Here is a 24277-nt window from a genome sequence, read left to right as displayed (position 1 = left end):
GAAAGAAATCTTTTAGGTGACCGAACACCCTGTAAACAAATGGATTGCTTGCTCTGACATATTTGGAGTCAATATTTCAGCTCCAAAAAAAATTTCAGATCTCATTGGATACAACTTAATATGTAAGAGACAAGGTCACCATGGGAACAAAGCCAGTGACTTACTGGGGCAGCCATTTGTCACTCTTTCTGAGCACATATTGATGCAGAAAAATCAAACCAAAAAATAGGATAAGAGCAATTTCAAGAAAGAATAAGTGAAAAATTGCGGAGTTTAGGAAAGATCCAAGGGATTCACTATGATGTTAAAAACACATAAATTATATGTGAACTTGGTGAAAATGAAGAAATGGAAAAGGGTCCTTTGAAATTGGTTTAATGTGAATTGTATGACAGGGAGAAATAGGATGAGTATAACAAACTGAAAACAAATATATGATGAAAAGAAGGGGGAGTGATCAAAGTGAAGCTGATAAACAGTATAAAATTTATAAAGAAAACAGTCTCTGTCCCCGAGCTTCACATATCATGTGATTTTTTTCTGTTATATACTTTTAATATACATGTTAAAATGAATATTTTCTTTCCTATAGAAACACATCCCCATAAACCAGGCACTGGTGGATCACACCTGTATTCTTAGCTACTCAGTAGGCTGAGATCTGAGGATTATGGTTTGAAGCCAGCCCTGCTAGAAAAGCTTGTGAGATTCTTATCTCTAATAAAAATGAAAAAGCTAGTAGTGGCAGTGCAGTTCAAGTGGTAGAATGCTAGCCTTGGGCACAAAGAGGCTCCGGAACATGGCCCAGGCCCTGAGTTTAGGCCCCAGGACTGACACAGAAACAAACAAACAAACAAACAAACAAAGAAATCATAAAATAGCTCCTACAACAGCATGGCCAACTGAAAGTTTGAAAACATCTGTGACCTAGCTTTTATGTAAACAAATTCTTTCTCTGTTCTTACTTAAATTTGAATGAAAATATAATCATTAGCTACACAGGAAAAAACAAATCAGTGAAAATATTTAAATTAAAAATATTGAATAATGATAACTTTTTGTAAAGATTCAAAAGCCAACCTTTAGTTCTTATAGGAATGAAACATTATACAATAGCTTTGGAAAATGTGCCTTCTTACAAATCTACACCCAGTTTTCTAACATACCCCAACAGTTAACATTCTTACTTTCACCTCAATTTCTTTGAAAATCTCAAGGTACCAAAAAATAAAAAATTCTTAAGAGAGTATGTTGGAAATGAATTATACAACTTGAGGGGAGAAAGGGAAAAGGCTGGTAGAAAATGATGGAGAAGATGACACGTCATAAACAAATATACTCATTACCTGACTTACATAACTGAAACCCCTCTGTATATCTTCTTTACAATAATTTTTTAAAAAAAATAAAGAAAGGGGGATACAAGAAGTAAAAAGTCAAACAGCAAAAATAAATTTCTGATCTTATAAAGGGAAGAAAACAGATGTCTGAAAAATACCAGTGCAGCACTACAAAACAGTGGCATGATCATCTCAAATAGAGATAGAGAACTATGTTGGACAATGTGTCGACTATGTGAGTAAAATCAATGCAGAAGCATTAAAGTTCATATTGTAAGCAATGTTCCTGTTATTTGTCTGTGAGACCCAGTCCTCAGAAGCATCATTCTCATATGGAAGCCAGCAAGTTGAATTTGGTCACGTTGCTGAAAATACCAACTTTTTGTCATGGCAAACCACAATGACAACAAAGCTGTAATTTCTCTGATTTCCTCTGTCATTCTCGTATAAATCCAAAGACAAGATTCTTGGGTTAAAGTTTTTTAATGGCAACTATTATATATTGCCACATCAGCTACAAGATTTAGAAAACTTATTCTTTTGGTTGTTGTTTCTTTCTTTCCTTTATTTTGTTTTCTGCCCATATTGGGGCTTGAACTCAGGGTGTTGTCCTGAGTTTTTTCGTAAAGGCTGGTTGCTCTACCATTTCAGGCACAGCTGAATGTCCAACTTTTTAGTGTTACCTGGAAATAAGAGCCTGATGGGTTTGGGGCTGGCTTCAAACCTTGGTTCTCAGATTCTACCCTCTTGGGTAGCTAGCATTACAGGTCTGAGCTAGCAATGACAGAAAAAGCAATGTATGATTCAAACACCTAGAATTCTAACAATGTAAACGTTCTGTGGGACATTTAGGATGGCAGAAGCTTCTGTAATAAAGCCAAGTGAATCTTCTAATAAAAGTATGGATATTGGGTGATAATTATAAATCCAAATTATTCTCATTTTTAAGGGATCTGAGTACCAACCAATACAAAATTATTTTTATTATAGTCACTATTATAGTTACTTATAGTACTTACTAAGTTTTATCATTCAGGGATATGATAGTAACTTCCTCTGTGTGGCTGACATAGAAGAGAGCATTATACTGAGCATTTAAGTGATCAGCAACATGAGATTCTTTCCACAGAGCGTAAGATAATTGCCTCACACATCCTTGGAAGAAGTGGATGATTACATGTTTTCTTCCGATGAATGCCTTTTAGGCAAGTTCATTATTTCTCTGATGACCATGCCTAAATTCTGTGAGTAGAGATTGAATTCATATGTACATCTCATAATCGAATTGCTGGGCATTTAAAGTCTAATTAAAGTCCTGAAAATAGAAAGAGACAGATTTTTTTCCCTCTAAAGTTTTAAATTTTCAAAAAGCATACATATATTGCTTTATTACAAAATATAACCATGTGATTGATAAAATGGGTCAATCTTGACATGTTCTCTACTTTATAATCAAATCAAATGATTTTTGTTTGAAAAAGTAATTTTACGAAGATATTTATGAAAGATAGGTCCTCATAGTGAATCACACTGAAGTGGAATTTGCTTTGCTTGTAAAGAATTTAATCTTTGAGTGCTAATTTACATCATGAAAATTTATAATACCAAACTCTAGAATCTGGGTACATTTTTCCACACCACAACCTGTGCAATCTGTAATTGTCTTTTGAAAAAAATTGGGGGGGCTGGGAAAGTGGCTCAGTGGTAGAGTGCTTGCCTTGCATGCAGGAGGACCTGGGCTTGATTCCTCAGCACCACATAAGCAGAAAAAACCCAGAAGTGGTGCTCTAGTGGTAGAGCGCTAGCCTTGAGCTGAAGAGCTGAGGGACAGCGCTGAGGCCCAGAGTTCAGGCCCCACGACCAAAACCAAAAACAAAACAAAAAAAAACAAGCGTAAGAAAATTTTGTGATTTGGGTATATGTGCTTATTTAATCACAAAACATAAATAAAATACTAAATATATATGTTTATATGGCATAAGATATATATATATTAGAGACTACCGAATTAATTACTGATTAAGGCAAGAATTTTGTACTGATCATGGTATGGAGCTCTCAATTGTTAAAGAACAGAAGAAATCCGTTCCCTTGGTCTTACATGGTCTGTAAAGAATCAAGGAAGTGGTACATGTGAAACAGGTCACTGATTTGTATTTAAAAATTCAAGTTTGCTTTGTATATTTGTGATATTAGAAACAAGAGCATTTTTTTTTGGTTGGTCATGGGGCTTGAACTCTGGACTTGGGTGCTATCTCAGCTCTTCAGCTCAAGGCAAGTACTCTACCGCTTGAGCTAGAGTACCACTTCCAACAAGGGCATTTTTTAATCAAACTTTATACATAAAAGACCATAGATCTTTCTAAAGAATCTGTGATTTCTTTTAGTTAGGGAATTTACCTGCAAATGTTGCATTTTAAGCCTGTTGAACTGCATTTTCAATAGGAAATATGGATGGTAAAACAATATGGCAATTATTTTCCAAAATCAAATTAAGATTGCTAAGATTCTAGATGAGTCCATCATATCAGACTTTGACACCATCCGCACCTAAAATGAAATTAAGGCACTAAATATTTGGTAAAAAGTGAAAAACGGAGTCCAGATAAAAAGCAAGAAAATACTCAAATTGAAATCTTAGGAAAAGCTGGGCACTGGTGGCTCACGCCTGTAATCCTAGCTACTCAGGAGTCTGAGATCTGAGGATCGTGGTTCAAAGCCTGCCCGGGCAGGAAAGTCTGTGAGACTCTGATCTCCAATAAACCATCAGAAAAACTGGAAGTGGGGCTGTGGCTCAAGGGTAGAGTGCTTGCCTTGAGCCGAAGAGCTGAGGGCGCCCAGGCCCAGAGTTCAAGCTCCACAACTGACAAAAAAAAAAAAAAAAAAAATCTTAGGAAAATAAAAATACTGATTCTATCTCTTTATATATTTGTGTAATCATTTAAGTATAGACTCTCCCTAGGATCATTTGATTTTTACTTTATAGATTTCCATTTCAAAGACACTGCATATATTTAACAAGAAGTAAGTGTATAATACCAATACGTAAGATAGACCCCAGTTGTTCAGAAACCAAAGAAAAATGATAAAGTAGTGTAATTTTGCAAATTAGTTTTAAATTTAAAGTGTACAAAAGGATGTTGGGAGAATGTTTTATTGCTTGATGAGGCATATATGCTTGCCATTGGATTACATATTTATTTTTCTCTTTTAAATGATTCATACTTTGATCCAGGAGTGGATAGTGCTTGCCATTAATCCGTGCCACTTAGGACTTAGATGTAAAATGATGATAGTTTTATGCCAGCCTGGAAAAAATTAACATCTACCTGAAAAACAGCAAAACAAAACAAAACAAAAACCTGAAGTACTGGGGCTGTGGCTCAAATGGTGGGGAACTTCTTTCTTGAGCTTCAGCATCCTAAGTTTAATTTTCAGTGCCAAAACAATTATGGTATTTCAAAGACAGTGAGTTTTGGCAAATTTAAGAATACAAAAGTTTCAAAGAACATGAGTAACTATAGCATTATTTGTGACATCATTAGTGACTTTCTCTGAAAAAAAATGTACTTATAATGAATACAATATTTTGTTCTTTTTTAAAAACAAAGTTTTTAGGATTGAGAATTGTTTATAGTGCAGCACATAGACATTGTAAAATGATGTTGGAAATAAATCAGTTTAAGCAATCACAAACATCACAAACACAGGAAAATTTCACCTTCTGAACATTTCATGACTTTCTGAAACTGAAGTTATACCTTCTTTGATTCCATGATCTTAACTGTTTTCCATGCTAGGAAAAAACTTACTGAATGCACTTATTTGTATGAGACAATTAGAAGAAAATAGCACTATTTTCCCAAATAATTTTTCTGTTTTGAAGAATATTGAGAATGTTTAGAAGAATATACTCTGTAGAATGCATTTGTTCATTTATATAATTTGATTTGCAGTAGTTTGTCAAAAAATATATTTTTTTTCAATGGCATCCAAATAACTAAATTCCTTTCTGCTTCAACTGTCAGAGTTTTTTAGTTGTCATGGATGAACAGTGCCATAATTCAAAGCTTAGTATTTTTGACTGGCTTCAGTTCAATGGCTTTCTGGGTTTTAATATTTGTGTGTGTGTGTGTGTGTGTGTGTGTGTGTGTGTGTGTGTGTGTGTGTGTGTGTGTGTGTGTGTGTGTGGCAAAAGAGGACATATATAAAGTATTTCCAAAAGAAAAAAAAATCTGACAAGCTCTCTCCAACTACAGTTCAAATGCAGTTGTTTTTATCTGACTGGCTTGGATGACCTGGTTTAAATTCTGTCAGCTTGTCAGTGGTTACTCACATATAAATGTTTTGAGGACTTGGATTAGTGTGTTTTCAGGCAGAAGCAGTGATAAAGGAAATAATTCTATCCAAGTTCAGTGTAAGTTTTCTTGGTTACAGATGCTCTGTGGGTGCCACCCTTATGGAATATATAACTATTCAAATTGAAGTTGTACATCTCTGTAGCCCAATAAAAAGATTCCGCTATAAAATAATAGTTACTAAATTACTTTCTTTTCTCATATGGTATTATTGTGGAATTATAAGTTTACATATGTTCTATTCTCCTAATTTCAGACTGATTACAAATAAAATCACACATCTTCCCCAAAATCTTTATTAAACTCAGTCTGAATTGAATATATCAGCTCAGGAATTTTTCACATATGTTTAGATTTTTTTCTCTGAATTTGTGATAGAATACCATTTTTTATGGTTCTTCTTATGTGAGGTTCACTGTGATTTGTCTTAGTAAATTAAATATTAGTGAATTGACTCTTCAATTCATTTACTTTGGAATCAGTGTGCTTTATGAAGTATCTCAACTAAACCTAGAAAGAAGATGGTGCTACCAATAAACAATAGTACTTTGTCTAAGTAACATAGTATTGAGAATCTCAAGAAAATGAGGGATAAGGAATGGTCTAGAAGCAAAATGTTAAAGGGGATTAAAAGATATGATTCTTGTACATATCATATTCATCTCAAAACAGGCAAAGATTCAACAAAAACCAAGAACTACAGACCAATCTCTATGATGACCATAGATGCAAAGCTCCTCAATAAAATTTTAGCAGCAGAATCCAGAAACATCTCACAAAAATCATATATCATGATCAAGTAGGTTTCATCCCACAGATGCAAGATTGGTTTAACATATCTAAATCAATAAATGTAATTCATCACCTCAACAGATACAAGGTCAAGAACCCAAAATTATCTCTATTAGTGTGGGAAAAGCCTTTGACAAAGTCCAACACCCATTCATGTTAAAAGCTCTGGAGAAAATCGGAATAGAAGGAACATTCCTTAAAACATTAAAAGCTATATACAATAGACCAACAACCAATATCATACTAAATGGGGAAAAACTAAAACCAATTCCTCAAAAATCAGGAAAAAGGCAAGGCTGCCCAATCTTTCCACTTCTCTTCAATATAATTCTGGAATCTTTAGCCAGAACAATAAGGCAAGAAAAGGATATTAAAAAGATCCACGGGGCTGGGAAGGTGGCTCAGTGGTAGAGCGCTTGCCTTGCATGCTTGAGGCCCTGTGTTTGATTCCTCAGCACCATATAAGCAAAAAGAAAAAGCCGAAAGTGGTGCTGTGGCTCAAGTGGTAGAGCACTAGCCGTGAGCTGAAGAGCTGAGGGACAGTGCCCAGGCCCAGAGTTCAGGCCCCATGACTGAACCCCCTCCCCCCCAAAAAAAGATCCACATAGGAAAAGAAGAAATTACACTATTCCTATTTGCAGTTGACATGATCTTATACCTAAACGACCCCAAACTTCCCCCCACTTTCAAACTCCTACAACTAGTAAACTACTTTGGTAAAGTAGCAGAATACACAATTAACCAGGAAAAAATCAGTTGCCTTTTTGTATACCAACAATGCATAAGCAGAAAGTAAAATCAGGAAAATAACCCCATTCACAATAAATTTAAAAAAATCTAGGAATAAATCTAACCAAAGATGTAAAGGACATATTCAGTGAAAACTATAAAATCCTACAGAAAGAAATCAACAAGGACACCAGGAAATGGAAAGACTTTCCATGTTCTTATATAGGCAGAATCAGTATTGTGAAAAGAGCCAATTTGCCAAAAATGATATACATATTCATTGCGATCCCCATTAAAATCCCAATGTTATTCTTTACTGAAATAGAGAAAACAAGACAAAAATTCATATGGAACAGCAAAAAATCTAGAATAGCTAAAGAAGTTCTAGGCAAAAGAAACAATGAAGCCAGGCACTGGTGGCTCAGGCCTGAAATCTTACCTACTCAGGTGGCTGAGATCTAAGGATTGAGGTTCGAAGCCAACTGGGGCAGAAAAGTCCTAGTAAGACTCTTATCTCCAATGAACCACCAGAAAACCCGAGGTGGTGCTGTAGCTCAAGTGGTAGAGCACTAGCCTTGAGCTGAAGAGCTGAGGGACAGCACCCAGGCCCAGAATTCAAGTGCCAGGACTGACAAAAAAAAAAAAAAAAAGAATAAAAGGAGGTATCACAATACCAGATTTCAAACTCTACTGTAGAGTCATAATAACAAAAACAACTGGTAATGGCACAAAAATAGACCCAAAGACCAATGGAATAGGTTAGAAGACCCAGAAGTAACACCACATACTTAACAGTCAGTTAATATTTGACAAAGGAGCCAAAGACATACAGTAGGGAAAAAAAAAACAACAAACAAACAAAAAAAAAAACATAGCCTCTTCAACTATTGGTGCTTGGAAAACTAGGCGGCCACATGCAGAAAACCAAAAATGGATCCCAGCTTGTCACCATGCACTAACATCAACTCAAGATGGACTAAAGACCTCAACATTAAAGCTGAACCTTTAAAACTACTGCAGGACGGAGTAGCGGAGACACTAGAACTTATAGGCACAGGTAAGAACTTCCTGAACAGGGTCTCAAGGTCACAACAAATTGCTGAGAGACTCCACAAATCGGACTACCATAAGATACAAATTTTCTCCACAACTAAAGATATAGCTACCAAACTAGAAAGACATCCAACCAATCAGGAGAAGATATTTACCAGCAATATATAAGAAAAAGGCCTAATATCCATTATATACAGGGAAATCAAGACACTAACACGTAAATCTAATAAACCAATCATTAAGTGGACCAAGAAGCTAAAGAGAGACTTCTCAGAAGAGTTAAAAATTCCAAAGAAGTATTGCCGTTTTCACGATGTTGATCCTTCCAATTCAGGAGCATGGGAGTTTGTTCCACTTCCTACCTTCTGCTTTCATTTCCTTTTTCAGGTTTTGTAAGTCAAACAAAGGTTGGACAAATGTGATTGCATGAAGCTGCAGAGCTTCTGCATGGTAAAGGATATAGCTAGCAAGATTAATAGAAAGCCCACAGATTGGGAGAAGATCTTCACTAGCCATACAACAGACAAGGGTCTCAAATCTAAAATATACTTAGAACTCAAAAAAATAAATCCCCCAACAACAAATCCTCAAAAAAACAACTGCCCGATAAATAAGTGGGCTAAAGAATTAAAGAGAAACTTCTCTGAAGAGGATATAAGAATGGCCAGTAGACAAATGAAGAAATGCTCATCCTCCCCTGTACAGCATTTTTACAATAAAAATGTACAAAAAACAAACAAAATGCAAAAGAAACACATGAGTAAGTGCCCATCATCCCTGGCAGTAAAGGAAATGCAAATCAACAGCCCTGGGATACTACCTCACACCAGTCAAAATGGCCCACATCCTAATTTCAGTCAATGAAAAATGTTGGTAGGAATGTAGAGAAAGAGGAACCCTATTGCACTGCTAATGGGAATGTACACTAATACAATCACTCTGGAAAGCAGTTTGGAGGTTCCTCAGAAAGCTAATCATATGACCCAGCCATACACTCCTAGGCATCTACCCTGAGCAACAGGAACCAGGATACAAGGACCCATGCACCTCCATGTTCATTGCTGCACTGTTCACAATAGCCAAGATATGGAAACAGCCCAATGCCCCACTACAGATGAATGGATCCAAAAATTGTGGTATCTATATACAATGGAATATTTCGCAGCCATTGGAAGGTACAAAACAATGACATTCACAGGGAAATGGATGAAACTAGAACAAATCTTGAGCAAAATAAGCCAAGCACATGGTCTTTCTAATATGCTGATGTAAATTCAAAGCACAAAGTAAATAGGACTCATGAAACAAAGGACCTTTTCTTAATTATTGCATCAGTTTTAGATGGCTCTGTGTTTTTGACCCCACATATGGTATAAACATGTGCACGTAAGAGGGAACCTAGGAGGGAGGAGGCCAGAGAATCAGTGGAAAATCGGTGAAAAACTAAAAATAAATGCAGGAGTAACAATAAAAGCAAAAGCAGTGGCACTACCAATAAAAATAGTACTTTGTCCAAGTAGCAATAATACTGAGAACCTCAAGAAAATGAGAGACAAGGAATGGTCTAGAAGCAAAATGTTAAAGGGGATTAAAAGATAGGATTTTTGTACTTTTTGTTTAGTATGGATTCAAATTTTTACCCTCGTACCAACACCTCCTGTGAATTGCACATTAAACACTTTTACCACTAATTCTCACTTGATGTTTAAGAAAGGGTCTCAATAACTTTTATTAGTGCCCACAGTGGCCTTGAATCATAATGTTCCTCTCTTCACCTCCTGTAGAGCTGAGATTTGAGGCAGCAACCTTGTGAGCAACCATATATAAATTTCTTTTGTTAAGTTCACTATATACTATTGTATGAAATCTTATATCTAAATCGACTGTCAACAGTCAGAAATTTAAAAAAAAATACAAGACAAATAATCTGAAGTTCTTTGAGTCATTTTGAAGATATGAGGTAATGACAGGTAATGAAAAATGCAGGTTACATTGCATTGTATATTTTATCATGGAAATGTATGCATGGCAAATTTATAAGAAGTAGTAAATTTAGAGCTACCAACTACATAATTAAGTGTATAATTATAGAAATAAAAGACTTACATATGCACCTACTGCTCATAGATGATAGTTTATGTTAATATTTTGAGCACATAAGGTTATTCACCTAACCATCCAAGTTAAAAAATATATAGGGAGTCACTTGCCTGTTAGAACGTTGGGTCTATAATATGCTCAAATGCACTTGTTATTAAATATGTTTGTTAGCACGTGGGATATGTAAGTAAATTTTAATGAAATATATTATAAGTGTTGTGGTTCTTAGCCCCTGTCAACTCAGTCTTAAAAAATACTGACTTACAGTGCATGGATTGTAAAAGGTACCAATTTTAAAAGGTACCAATCAAAACTGTAATTTTTTAAATTTTTTATTGTAAAGATACTATACAGAGGGTTACAGTTACATGAGCAAGGTAATGAGTACACTTCCTATTGGGCATTGTTACCCCCTCCATTGTTTTCCCCCTACCATCCCTTCCCTCCCTACCTTCCCTGAAGTTCTTTTTTTAAAAAATTGTGATTAAATGATTACATAATTTCCCAAATTTCACAGTATTGTGTAATAATGATGCACATTTAAAGTCACAAGCTCATTCTAACTTTCCTGGAGCAAATTGTCTATCACAGTCTATAACATATAACCGTGTACACATATACACCATACATGTGATCAGCAGCATGGGGATATTTAGTAGTGGTTCGACAAGATGAGTGGAAGTTCTTTGTTTCTTAAGTCCTATTAATTTTGTTGTATCACCTAACATTTTGGATTTAACATCCACTTATCAGGGAGACCATGTACCGTTTGTCTCTTTGCTCTTGGCTTACCTCGCTCAACATGATTCCTATAGCTCCATCCATTTCCCTGCAAATGCCATTATTTTGTCAATTCTAATGGCTGCATAATATTCCATTGTGTATAGATGCCACAATTTTTGGATCCATTCATCTGTGGTGGGGCATCTGTTTGTTTCCATATCCTCTCTATGCTGCAATAAACATGGAGGTGCACGTGTCCTTGTATATTGGTTCCTGCAAAACTGTAATTATATAAATAGTAGTGTCTTTGCACATCACCTTGACAATAAAATTAAATTAAAAAATGGTAGTGTCATGAATCCATGATTAAAATAGATTAGTTTGTGCTTCTTTCAGACATAACTAATCAATCAATGTTATTTATCCACTATTATCAAGATTGGTAACAAATAGAACAATTATTGTCATATACCAAAAATTATTATTTTATTTAGTAGAAAAATGATGCATTTTGACAATGTGAACACACTTAATGAAGAAAAAAATCAAGAAATGTATGATAATTTTCTTTTAGAAAAAGGATTCAAATTTGAATTTTCAACCATGAAGCATATAAATCTATGTCCTTCTTACTCAGGGTATACTTTTCCTGAATTATTTCTCTACTTCTTTCACATAATTTACATGGTCTTCAACACATAGGACTGGATGTCCTTCAAAATATAAATCTTATCATGTTATTATTTTATTCATCACTCAACATCTCTCTATTTCATGTTTTGTGATACCTGACATCCCTACGATGATTAAAATATCCAGTGTGACTTCTTGCAGTCCTCATTAACTTTCAAATATTTTCTCTTCATTCACTTCATTGCCATTATTTCAGCTATTTGACTGACCCCTAAACAAACCAGACATTAGTCTTCGGTTTTTATATTACATTTTATGCTTTCCTAGACACATCCTTCTTTTCTTCAACTTATTGGTTCAGCTCTCAAAGCTTTAATTGGTTTTATCCTAAGCCTCCTATTTAAAACTGAAAAATGTTCATCACATACTCATCTCTGCCATCTCAAATCTTTTTGCCTCTGTGTTTTTTCTCCATTTCTCTTTACCTTTCTTTCAGTACTTTTCATTTTCCAACAAACCACATGGTTAGTTATAAGATTTCTCCTTCATTGCTTATTTCACTTTACTACAATTTTATCTCCTTAAAGACAGAGATAGGGTTTAAGTACTTTTGAGAATAATTCCTGCCACACAGAAGTTATATATTACAATGCTTTGTGAATTGAATGGATAAATCTTCGGAGGAATTCATGAGGAAAAGCTCAGTTGAAGACTGGAACATGATAGCAATCATTGCTTAGGACAGGCAGTTCTAAAATATCATGGCAGTTTTATACAGCAAAAATAAAATACTCCAAGTACCTCAGATCTCTAAGCTTTTTGGTTTAGAACTGCATAATGAGTCTGAGGCTAAATGGAATGAACTCGACACCCAGCACTGGGCACACAGGGAACTCATAAAAATCCAAGATGTAGGCATATATCTGGGGAGAACAATAGTTTTCCAACAGGAACAATAGCAAAAACAAACACACACACACACACACACACACACACACACACACACACAACCTTTTACATTTTGTTCTAGAAAAGTCAGCTTAGGGTAATACAACCTTCAAATAAAGCTCCTCACTCAAAAGGTCTTTTCCCACTGTGGGTCAAATCCTGTGTTGATATCACCTTTAATGATGTCAAGTTTGAATGTGTTAAGTGAAATCCAATGGCTTAGCAGAATGTGCACACTGTGGGATTCATGTAATTGGCACCTTCATTGTGGTCCATGGTTTTCCCATTCAATATAACAATGGTGGTGCTGCGAGCAGACACCATTCTATCCAGGATGCCTGGGATTTTAGAGCAAAAATGATCTACATATATGAAGGAGCCAGCCAGAACACTGACCATCTTAAGAAATTAACTTATTTTCACTGAACCAAATAATAAGAGAAAGAAGGCAATCACATTTTCAAAAACACAAGAAAACAAGGAACCCTAGTAGATTCTTGCAGTGTATTTTATGTAATCGTGTTAAAACTTATGTAGAAAATTCTTAACTTTTTCATTTGCATCATTTCTGACTGAGTAAGCCAAAGGAAGAAAATGTTAGCATCAAGTACAAACTTCAATTAATAAATTTTTTTAACAAAAGGAAACTGAGTCTTTCAAGATTTACATTCTAAAACCTTGGCAACCATGAAATATTTCAGTCTGTACAAGCTGAAAAAATAATTTGTGTAATTTGATTAATTCTGTAAGTTAAGTGTCTATATTTGCATTTAAAGGGGCATTATACGATTATTACAAAGTAAAACATGAAATCCATGCTAATTATTTAAAATATGTATTTATTTACACCTACATTGTATCACAGAAATTCCATGAGGACACAAAGAAAACTATGTGAAAAAATACACTTTCTCATATTTTGTCAAGTAATGACACCTTTATCCTGTTTCTTGAACCAGAGGCCTTAACTTTTGTATACATTGGGCTCCACAACATAGGTAGCTAGCCTGTCCTCAAGAAAATGAGCTCAGTAGATATATAGATGCCATCTGGAAAAATCAGCTGAATATCAATTTTGTTTTGAGGAAGTCATTACAACTAAATAAGAACACATCTTTAACATGTATATATTTCATTCTTATATACATGAAAATTGTCACAATGCATCATTTCTTGTTCAATGTTCTTAAATTACAGGCTGTTTTTGCAAAGCATGTGGTTGCAAGCAAAAAAAGAAAAGTTGAAAAGGAAAAAAAATCAATAAATATTTAAATTCATTTTTGTATGTCTGAATTCAGACATATTATTGTTGAAATTCAAACCAATAGCTATGAATTGTTTTCTCAAGTTTTGTCTGCACTCTCTGACTATGTTGCATTGGTTTTGGGCTACACATAGAAAACGTGTAACTACAGTAACCCTTATTGTAGGCACTTTAAGTTTAAATGAAGAAAATGACAAAGCATGCTTTTCACTTCTTTCAAATATTCTGAGACTTATTCAGACAAGTCTGCTGTAGGCTACATGCTCATCTCTGATTGTGGACAGGTTTAAAAAATGGCCAGATTAGTTTAGATTGGACTCTCGGAACCTCACTGGACACTGGCTCTCAGTAATGAGCCAAATAATCTCTAAGAACTACTAAAGATTTCTACTTTATACCTGTGGGTACTCTGCATTCTATAATTGAGATCAAGAAAATGCTGTCCACTGTCTTTCAATTAAATCTGATTAATAAATATCATCCATGGGGGATTAGTAGGCAAGAGATAAGATTTAAACTCTACTATTCCTGTCTTAGTCTTTTACAGAATGAGAAAATTTTGTGGCTGTGTCCCCAGAGACTGTCAGTGATTACTCTGAAAGAAGCAAATAATAATTGATAATGGGTGGTCTTGGTTCTAAAGCTATCAACAGTCCAAGAATTAATTAAACGAATCATAAGTCTCTAGTCACATAAGCAGCAAGTGTTAGTATATGCTTTTACATCCGCTCATGCTTTCTTCCCAATCTCCTTGTTAGCTCCTTTCTCTTTTGAAAGTCATAGCATAATTTTTCTTTTCACATGGTGTTCCAACTTATCAGTGGGATGAGTATCAGAGACAATGAAAGTCTCCACTTCATTTTCTTGGAAGAAAAAAATTGATATTGGAGGCATTTCTTTCTGCAGCTCAGATTTTTTACATATAAAAGCAGTGGCTAAATTTCAAAGAACTGTTGGTATCTATGATAATCATCTGTTGTTTAAGATGTGATAGGATAAATTCATCCTCTCTGATTCCATGACATGTTAAATTGCAAGCTTTTAACTACTATACTAGAAATGGCGCCTCAAAATTATATATATTATAATATTTCAAACAACTATTATGAGTTATGTTGATGGCACATAAAGAAAATTATTTGAACCCTTTTTTCCCTTTGAACCCTTTTTTCCCTTTTGGCTGTGTGCCTTTTTTTCTTTATGATATTAGAAAATTAAAAGGAAACTTCCAGAAAACCACTTGAATAAAATCCAGATAATGAAATTAGGAAAATGGCTTACAAGATGTTTCCTATTTTCACTTAGCTCTGATTAAGTCTTGATATAAACAATGCTAAAGTTCACATGAGATTAGGTCTGATGGTCTCCAAATCCCTTTATAAATAGCTTAGATACTTGAGATATTGCATATCAGAGAGATTTTTTGTAATAACTAGAAAGTAATGTTTTGCAAAAATGATACAATTTTATGATTTGATAAAGTACTTTGGATATATAGTTCATGTTTTTCTCATAGACATAACAATTACAATTAGCAACAATAATTCACTTGTAATCAACAGTGTTGTCACATCAACTGTCAGAATTAACAAATGTTGAAATTTAATTTAATGTTATCTCCATATATATACCTACACTTATTTAAATGCATAGATGTACAAATATCTATGAATTTTAAGATGTTAACAAATTATTTTATGAATTAAAGATTAAGAATTAAATAATTATTATATTATTAATTTGATTCTCTATTCTAATATGTATTTGCATTATGTATAATGTCAAATGTCAAAGCCTGACTTTTTATCAAGAAGCTTACAATATCCTGATATTCCACTTTCATTTACTCTATGTAGATGCTGAAACATGTTGAACAAGAAAATTCAATATTCTTAATTCAACAGCACACTAGTTAACACTGCTTTCTCTGGGAGACTTCAATAAGAAAACATTTTGATACTAGATATATTCCAATTTAAGTTTTCTTGTTTGTTTTCTTTACTTTTTTGTGCTTAAGCTCAAAGCACTGTACATGTTATTTAAATATTCTGTTTGTGATCTATATTCCCCATTCGCCAAAATGAATTTTAATTTTCCAAATGATAAATTCTCTGAAATGGGCATTCAAAAACATTCATGAAGAGAAAAGTGGGAAAAAAAACCTTTTCACAATTTTTATAATTTTTATCTCTAATTTTGTTATACAACACAAAATATATTTTGATTTACAACTGTGAATACTTATGCATTCTGGTTATAGGTGATTACTGAAAATTATTTAACAATGATTTAATACAAATTAGCTATATTTCAAGTCCTGTACTTGGTTGTAGTGGTATAATAGGGAAAATGTCTTGATACTTCATTTTGACTGTATGGCATTAGTAAGAGAAAAGCAGCAAAAGGCAAAGTCAGATCAGTATAAAATTACAAATTGTGACACAATAAAAAAGAAAGTAACTTTCTTTTGATAGAGTATATTATATTGGAAATTCACACACTCTAAACGTCATTATTGAGCATTTTGACAGAGAAACAGAACCTAGCAAAAACATACAGAAAAGGCAGATAAAAATGTTGTTGCTATGGATACCAAAATAAAGTAGTACATAATAAAAGAGACTATGCATATATCTTCCAAATTATGTGCAAATTGCTTTTAAGATGAAGGATTACAATTAACCATCAAACAGAGAAACATGATCATCTTTATTTTAAATAAACACTTATTTTGGATGGTAGAACCCAAGTTGGAGAACACGTAATTTTAAAAAAACAGTATGGCAACTAAATGGAAAAACAATCTTTTGGAGAAAAATGTATATTCTTTCATAGAAAAGTATAGATATGGAGAAATAGCTGTTGAAAGAGTTAAAGATCAAGAAAACATATTATTGTGTTTTAAATCAGAGTATGCTTCCATTGTTTAAAGATAATTTGAATAAGCCAGCAGAGCAGGAAATGCAGGGAAATTGCAATAGAGATCATAATGAGAGATTGCTTCAAATCTGTTACAATAGCTGTTATCAAAAAGATAAATGAAAAAAACATAAAAAAAGATAAATGATAACCACTACTGGCAAGGCTGTGGAGATAACAAAACCCTGCCACTTATTGGTAAGAACATAAATGAGATCAACGATTAGAGAGAAGAGAATGGAGTCTATTTTATAGATATAGATATAGATAGCCAGACATATATGATATGTGTGTGTATACATATATATATGGTAGAGCCTGGGAGAGCAAAAATAAACTGAGACCACACTTAAATGAAAGACTGGAACAAGAAGAAGTAGATATTTTATAATAAGAGGGGAAAATGAAAGGATGGTTTTAAAGATATGGAACTGATGAGGTTTTTTAAAAAAATAAATTGTTTTTTTAATTTAATTGTCAAGGTGATATACAGAGGGGTTACAGTTACATATGTAAGGTAGTGAGTACATTTCTTGAACTTGTTACCTCCTCCCTTGTTTTTCTCCCACTTTCCCTCCTCCCCAATCTCCCCAAGTTGTATAGTTCATTTCCAACATATTGAATAAATTCTACTTTGTCAATAAATTTTAAAGCACATGTTTAAGTGTATCCAGGTTTGAGCAATTGTCAAGATTACATTGCCACAAAAGAAAAGGAGCAGCAGCTTTCTGAGAGGCTTTGATTAACATGACAGAATATTAAATCTGAGCTTCACACAGAAGAAAAGATTAGCATTGAGAGTGGGGAGTCAGAAAAGTCAACTTGAAAAGGAAAGAATACTGTTGAATAGGATATTGTTGTCCAAACCAACTTTAACTCATGGTAATTGTGATAAAAATCAGTGACATGATTTGAGCTTGGTGTGTTTTTTTTTGATGACAGGCATAAAAATTTGCAACATTTTGTGAATGATTCATGTTGAAATGAGAGAGAGAGAATATTAGGTAGTTGATAAGTGAATTCATCTTTTTACATAGCTAAAATTACCTATTTACCCCTATGGCCTGTCAAGTGGAAGAGCCCATATCCCAGTCAATAGTCAGATCATAGACAATGCAAGATGATTATGAATAGTTAGGTGCTACATATTTGAGAAAACTAAATTATTTTAAGATTTTTATCAAAATGAAACAACAAAGTTAGATAAGACAGGTTTAATCTAACTTAAACATTACACATATGTCTGAATTGAAGTATCACACAGAATACTATGAATATATGTATGATTTTAAATGTAAATTTAATATTAATATTTAAAAGAAGATAAAGGAAAGCAGAAGCTTCTCTAGTTAGGAAAAGCAAAAGATAAATTAAAACTTGAATCTGAAGAATTTGTTTTGCAAACTCTCATTAATTTTAAAGTGCCTTGGTTAGACAACAGGTTTTTTAAACAATAAATCAGGTTGAAGGAGTGACTACAATATGGTAGAGTAAAAGTTTCATCCACTGAACTTTGTGAATCAGAATGGTCTAGTTAAAATAGAAGATAATGTATTCCAAAGGAAAATATGAGGAAAAGCAGTAGGAAGCATTTACTTTTGTGAACACAAAATTAATCTTTGCAAGACCGAAAGGCAGCTCATTGTAGTACTCAAAAAATTTTACCTACCACCATCCTCCCATAAACCAGAATCTACGTATTTTTTTCTGGTCCATCATTTCGAAATTAGAAACTTCATATATTCTCAGCTATTTGTTGAACATTCTCATTCTTGTATGTGCTATTTTCTCATAGATCATCACACATTTCTATTTTCTTTTCATATTCATCTTTGTTTCCAATTCCTATCATCATGATGCTATTTGATAGAGGAATAACATTGCTAAAACAAATTTAACAATGAATGCATCATGCTGACAGTGTAAAGTGATAAAGCTAATATATCCCAACACCATTTGGCAAATACGATTCTCTCTTTCTATATAGGTGTATTTGAAAAGATAGTGAGATTTTTTTTCTGATATAATCACTCTTCCCCATAGGCAAGTATAAACCAAACCATCACTCCGAAGCCTATACAATGCTGCCCCCTACTGTCTACCTAACAGTAATATATCTTGGGAATGTATCTTGAATCTTCCTATCTTCCAAATGAAAGGGCTAGGTCATTATTCTAAGTAGTAACATAGAGAAGAAAATTACATCACTCTGAAATGAATAACTGACAGTTAAGTAGGACTGACTTCTGGTAAAATATCTGTGTTCCATTCCAGCTGTAGTTTTCTTTACTCTCCTTACTCCTTGACTTCTTGTCTTCTTAGCTCCTTGTCCTTCAATGTATGTTCTGTATTACATAATTCTATGGAGTACAAGAGAAATTCTTGGATTAGCTCATGTTACAAAATAAATGAAGAAGCATATTTTTATGTCTATGACCTAAGTGTCTTTCTTTAAACAGTAGAAAGATGAATGAAAGAAAGAAAGAAAACAAAAGAACAAAAGATAGATAGATATACAGAAAGCATGTGATGTTACAAAGAACTCATAAGGAAAGAAATAAGAATTTTTATAAAAGAATATATGTTCCCATGTACAGCATAGAATTTCACTCTTCTCATTACTCAATAACATATAAATTAGTGTAAATATTATATAAATTAATGAATAAGTTCTTGTTTGAAGGTATCTATTTCTTTCCTAAAGCTATCACAAATTCCACCAACACTTTTGAAGTCTTATTGTCCTATAGTGAGCAATAAATCACTATGATAATGCAATAATTTCACCATATGCTAAGGCTTATTACATTCAGTTTTGACCAGTCAAAAATCATAAATAAAAAAACAAGCAACTAAAACGTAAATATCTTTCATTCTGAAGCAAGTGCCATGCAGCTTAGCTGACGTGGTGAAGCTTTCAGGCCTTCTTATGTTAGCAGTGGCTGAGGTTAAATTGTGTGATAAACTATTGCTTTGACCTTAACTTTATAAAAAATATACCTCCCCTCAGAAAAACTGCCCCCAAAAGCAAAAAATGTTAATATGCCTACTTTAATAATAGAGTGGAACATTTTTGATTGATACCAATGGTGCACATCTTTAGTTGAAGTCTGGTGGTGGTGTGGGAAAAGTGAGGATGATAATGAAGGATGATAATGAAGCTGTGACATCCTAAGTATTTTCAGGTTGGATATAACATTGGTCTCCTTAGAATGACATACACATAGATACCAAAGATCAAACTATATGGGGTTACCAAGTAATTGTACATTTTATTTGAAGTCATAAAAGAATATTAGAGGTAAATGATGTTAATTTTTACTTAGTTATTAATTTAATATTTGATTTGTATAATACATCATAAAACATGTCACTATTTCTTTCATCATTTTGTAACTATTTGATATGTTTTATAGACATATATGTATACATGCACACATACACATGTGTATATATGTGTGTGTGTATTTATACACATATTTATATGCCATCTTATTCCCACTTTATCTTCTCTGTATCTCCTTTATCCTCAACAAACAAATAAGTAATATATGGTCTTTTCCTTGTCTACTTAAACAAAATTCTATAAAATTTAATGTTTAAACAAATCATAGAATGTAGAAAATAGATTTATGATTAATAAACTGATGCACATGTTTAGTAATAACAAATTCTTCCAAATAATGATTTGAAATTGATCTCCTATGACTCCTTCCTGGAACTTATCCAAAAGCGTTCTCTGCAAAGATATTATAGTTATTGTACATTATATTATATAGCTTCTATATTACACATTATTATACATTAATTATTTTTTATTTGCACAAGGAATATTCATGATAGATTAAGCAAACAAACAATAACATAGATTTTGGAATTATGTATACCTTGTTTGAATTCTAGCTTCATTGGTTATTATTTATATAATCTCAGAAGACTCAACATCTTTCAGGGTTCTTTAATTAATGTCTTATTTAATTAATTAAATAAGACATGCCAATAAAATGCTTACAAAATGAATATGAAAATAAAATTAGATTTCATAATTAAATGACCTAGAGCAAAATAATTTATTTTTTTCCTCTGTAATAATGAATATATGGTGAAGTTTCTTACTTGACACATAGGACTGACAACCTGACAAACTGAATTATCAATATATTCATATAAAAATCTCCAAGGTAAAAATAAACTGTTAATAATACATAAAAATCTTTATCAAGTGACCTATTCTTACTTGGACGTACACTACTCTTAGTCTTTTCAAAGCTTTTAGAAGTTTCCAATTATTAGATGTAGACAACAGTTTACTATTGCTATTATCTTCATTCCTGTCTAGAAATAAAATCTCAGACCACTTCTTCAATACTATAGATCATCATAAACATACAAGCAAAACAGTCTTACAAGTATGCTAGAATTTAGAGGGAAGCCTTGTCTCAAGGCATTATCTTTGTGATGTTCCAAAAAGAACTTTGTTGAAATATTCTAATGAATATGATTAAAGCTCCTAGAAATCAGAGAATGCCAGAAATCTAGACATAAGAAGGTGGGCAAAAGTGAAGTGTGTAAATTGTGTAAAGTCCATGCTGATAGCTCTAAATAGATGGCGGCCAACTTAATTCTTATCACCTTGGTCATATACATTGTATACATTGTATACACTATTTTAAATGAACTAGATTGATAAACTAACCTCATTTGGAATGTGGAATTCGGGAGTAGATACTAGGTACACATTCATGAACATGAATGACACGTTACTTCAAATTTAGTATTATGTTTCAGTGCAAATCAATGTGGAAACATTTGTTTTTAATGCATTATCCAAACATATATGAAAACAAATGGGAAATTACCTAAAATTATGTTACTACTAGTTTCTAAGTGATAAATTTAGATAATCAGAATTGCCATAAGAAATCAGATTGTATTCATCATAGAGGTCCTTCACTTCTATGATTAACTCCTAGTTATTTTATTTTTGTGGGGCTATTACAAATGGAGTTGCTTTCCTGATTTCATCCATGCTTTTCTCATTGTTGGCATACAGGAAAGGCATTGATTTTTGAGGGTTAATGTTATACCCTGCTATTTTGCCAAAGTTTTGAATCAGCTCGAATAATTTGGGAGTGGAGTCCGTGGGATTTTTTAAATACCATCTGCAAAGAGGGAGAGTTTTACTATATTTTTCCCTATTTGGGTCCCTTTTATGTTTGCATCTTTGAAAAAATTAATATTCAGTGAAGTAAGCCAGGCCCAAAGAAACATAGGTCCCATGGTTTTCCTTATTTGCAATAACTAGTATATGTGTGAGACAAGCAGAAAAGGCCAGATAAGTTGATGTTAGGCGAAATGAACCTCAAGGTAAGGACTCAAATGTTTTTTTTTCCTTGCTTGCTATGGTTTCTAACATATTTATATGGTACTATGTGATTTCTTTGTTGCCTTGTATGTCCCTCCCCCACGGTGTAGCCCCTGTTTTCACTGTATTTGATGTTGGTATAATTTGTGGAGGGGAAGGGAAAAAAACAAATTGTTTAAATAGGGATACAGGTGGGCCCATTGTAACAATGAGATGTACAAGACCTTATGTCGAAAAACGAACTTTACAACTTTGGTGCGGGGGGGGGGGGGGGGGGGGGGGGGGGCTGGGGAGTGGGGTGTGGTGTAGGGTGGGGGGGGGGAGATGCGAAGGGATGGGAAGGGGAAACAAAGGAGGAGGCAACAATGCTTGATAAGAAATGTACTCATTACCTTGCTCATGTAATTGTAACCCCTCTGTACAGTCTTTTCACAAGAAATAAAAAGAAATTAGATTGTATTCCCTCTAGAGACACGTTCATTATATATCTGTTTTATACAGAATTTACAAAAGAAAACTAATCTTTATTTGGTCTCTGAAGTTAAATGACAACTAATATACTCTCAGAGTAGTATAAACCTGTGAAAGCTATCTGCTCTGATCTTCCTTAGTATGAGAGTTGATGCTTCTCAAAATCAGAGCAAAAATGTTACTATCCAATGTATTATAGTCTTTTAAGGAATGCTGTGAAAAGACAGTGTCTCTGAGATTGAATTACTGATTGTTTTTCCTTGTTGCATGCATTAATAATGTAAAAATGAACACTTTGTTGTACAAGCTATTATATGCATGTACCTATTCATCAACTGCAGAAAAAACTTTCTGAAATTATTTCAGGAAAGGGAATGAAGGATGAGGGGAGTAGCAGAAACAGTGATTTTTTTTTGTCCTCAAAACTAGTGCTCTACAATTTGAGCCAAAGCACCACTTCCTGAAAGGATTGGTGAATTTTCCCTGGGCACATGACATTCATATATGGAAACATCACAATTAAATAAATCCCTATATGCACCTAATCCAGAGTAATAAGAATAGAAAAAAGTGAATAATTTATCTGCCAATTAGCAATCCAAATAATGTCCATTATTTATTTTTTCTTAATAAAACATTTAAAAACAACTGCAAGAATAAAATATCCATTTGTGCAAATAATTTTAATGTTCTTCCATGTATATAAGACATAATGCTATTAAACTAAATTTTGAAAAGACTAAATCTAGTCCACTGAATTAGAATTAAATTAGGAGAGTTAATGCTAAGGTTAAAGTTAAAGCTAAGAGTTGTAGCTTCTAAGTCTAAATACATAAATAGTTAACTAGGTAACTGTGTATAAGCAAAGCTGACTTTATGGATGTATGACCTTGGTAGTTTCTCGTGGAACTCTTTTGATTGCTTAGTTTATATGAATTGACATCATCTCTATTCTATTCACATTGGTGGATGCATGAAAGACTGTAGAAAGCTACTCACTGACTTTATGGATATATGACCTTGGTAGTTTCTCATGGAACTCTTTTGACTTAAGTCTTCTTATTGTTTAGTTTATATGAATTGACATCATTCTTATTCTAATCACATTGGTGGATGCATGAAAGACTGTAGAAAGCTACTCACTGAGTCAACTCCTTGTTACCTTGTCTACCTGATTCATTTCATATCTATTCCTCTAAAACAAAATATTTTCCCTTTACTAATGCATGAACATACTTCATTATGTTAAGTAAGTTTTGTTTGGTCTTACTGATCTCTAGGTCTTTGCTTGAAATATAGTTGCATGAGGACAGGCACTGGTCTAATCTGATCATACTCTATTCATGAATCTGCTAGATATCCAAATATTCTTTTGCTGAACATCCATGGAAACATCTATTAAGTGACAAATGAGCTCTTATATTTGGCCTCTACCTTTTTTCTGGACTTCTTTTTTGTACATAGTTTAGTACATGGTTTCATAGTATGCAGACTTCTTAGAGACTTCAACATAAATGAACGTGTTAAGACATCCAAAAGGAATTTTGGATTCCTGAATTTTCCTTACCTAGTCTTGAAAATC

The sequence above is a fragment of the Dipodomys spectabilis genome, unplaced genomic scaffold (genome assembly GCF_019054845.1).
Source record: "Dipodomys spectabilis isolate Male_0828 unplaced genomic scaffold, ASM1905484v1 ptg000783l, whole genome shotgun sequence".
Taxonomy (NCBI): Eukaryota; Metazoa; Chordata; class Mammalia; order Rodentia; family Heteromyidae; genus Dipodomys; species Dipodomys spectabilis.
This window is presented reverse-complemented; position numbering follows the sequence as displayed.